General features: G+C 32.2%; 1 non-coding gene across 1 annotated transcript; it reads right to left on the bottom strand.

Annotated features, from left to right (window-relative positions):
- Positions 1 to 1,547: 1,547 nt before the first annotated feature.
- On the bottom strand, positions 1,548 to 1,619 carry TRNAH-GUG (transfer RNA histidin (anticodon GUG)). The gene has a single exon. It is a non-coding gene; the product is annotated as a tRNA-His (tRNA).
- Between the last annotated feature and the right edge of the window lie 677 nt (positions 1,620 to 2,296).

Genomic DNA, 2,296 nt, shown 5'->3' on the forward strand with positions numbered 1-2,296 from the left:
CTAATGTATTTTAGGGTAATTCAATGGAGAGACGTATCGAGATGTATCGTATCGGTTGGGTCAAATATGGATACGTATCGGCTAGTATCGCATGGTATCGTGAGATACTTTAAACCTTGCCTGAGAGAACCAGCGTTGGAAATGAACTTGAGTGTTTGGGGAAAAAGTTAAAGATGACTTCTGCAAATTTACAGCCTGACCAGAACCTTTACAATACACCTATAACAAAGCTTTAATTGCATGTACTTGTTGAAGAGAAGCTTTTGTAAATAGCAGTGAATCATTTGCAAATAGCAAATGAGAAATACATGGACCCCTATTCTGAACTCTAACACCCACAATATCGCCATTAACCTGTGCATGTTGAAGTAAAGGCACAGGTAAAGGCATGAGTACATAAAATAAATAGGGCAGGAGACAATGGATCGCCTTGAGTCTGAAGATTTAAAAAATCTAGAGATTTCAAAAATCTATGGAGTCATGGATTCATAAATTTAATTGTTTGGTTAACCTGAATCTTTGGAATGAAATCTATAGATTCATCTTAAAAAAACATTTTTATAGAATCATGGTTCAAATGTTTAACATTTTTATAGTAAATATGAAATCTTTGGATTTCACCTTATACCCATAAATCTATAGATTCACATTTTTAGTGTAAAAAGGTGAGTCTCTATATTTCTTGAATCCAGAGATTCACATAACCAAACGAGCATAAATCTCCTATTTGTAATTCTAGAGATTTGAAAATTTTGGATTCATGTAACCAAACAGGCCCTTAGTTCATCAATCAATCTAAAATGTGAATAAGCCAAGGGTTAAAAATTCATAAAGGACACATGATGCTTATTAAGAGATGGCTATTGGACAACCACATACTTGAGCGCTCTAGAGGATTTGAACCCGATTGTGATTGAGTGAAGAGTGCATGAATATTTTGCAAAATGATGAATGAAAAGACAAGTGATTATTATTATTATTATTATTATTATTATTATTATTATTATTATTATTATTATTATTATTATTATTATTATTATTATTTTGTTGCCAATCCCGATTTCCAAGGCTTTGCCTTGACTAATTCGGTGTTCTACCCGGGTCGCACACCTGGCTGTGGTGGGTGAGTCTCTCAGCGGAGATTTTTTGCATCCACAATGTTTCGATACCGGACAACTATAAATTTTTGAGTTCTTGATTCATTCATTGAATTTTCTTTTGTGATCACCATTTATTGATACTTTTTTAAATCTAAAATTATAAAATTAAAGGCAAAAGAATATAGAGTCCCATGCTTGACTTCTGATGGCTACTGCATTATTGTAAAATAGCCATCATCACATTAATTATATATAGTTATAAAATCTTTTCTTTTTAACCATCTATAACTTCTGATGGCTACTACATTAAAAAAATAGTTATAAATCCTTTTCTTTTTTTCCATTAAAAAATACATATATAAATGTAACTTTTATATGGAAATAATAATAGCTTTAAGCATGGAATCATAAATAATTATTTAATTATTAGGATATGTAAAAAGATTATGTGGCTGCTGGGATTCGAGCCCAGGTCTCCACGGCCACAACGTGGAATTCTTACCACTAAACTACAGCCACATGATGAAAGAACGGGTTGTATTTTAATATTTATTGTGTAACTAGTCGACCTATTAATTCCTTTTGGAATTTATTAACAAATTTGTATGAACTGTTCTGCCCGCTAAGGTCGTAAGTCGTAACTACAAGAAGCTTGATCGCTTGATTAGAATTGGACCAATTTATGACCTTCTCCTCTTGGGAGAAAAAGAAATTTGAGCTTTTATCTAAATAAGGTCTAAAATTATGGATATGTGTTTTTTGTTTTCTTCTCTTGAAATTGATAATCTTATACATATTGGAGGTGGAGAACTATTATATATACAATTATGAAGGATCAAAAATTGACCTCTTTATCAGGGAATAAAAGTTCGTTAAAGTTCAGCCTTTCGGTAGTGGTTGAAATCAACGAATTGGCGAAATTTCGTCGATTAATTTCCAATATTTCAATGCAAATCCCATACCGTGATTTCTAGTTTTTTTGAATTGTTATTAATTATTTTAAAAATGTATGTGTGCAGTGTGCTCAGTGCCTCAATGATGTGTCATGAAACCTTTAAAAGTTAAAACAAAATGGTAAGTGGTAACAGTTGTATTCACCTGAAGACAAAAATGTGTTTCACAAGTTTTCATAAAACCCACTCCACTCTCTATTTCAAAAATGTGCACAGTGCACTCTACGCCACTTCATCCTGCAA

This window comes from Hakea prostrata, chromosome 11 (assembly GCF_041222555.1).
Source record: "Hakea prostrata isolate BN-2017 chromosome 11, UWA_Hpros_2, whole genome shotgun sequence".
In the NCBI taxonomy this organism is placed as follows: Eukaryota; Viridiplantae; Streptophyta; class Magnoliopsida; order Proteales; family Proteaceae; genus Hakea; species Hakea prostrata.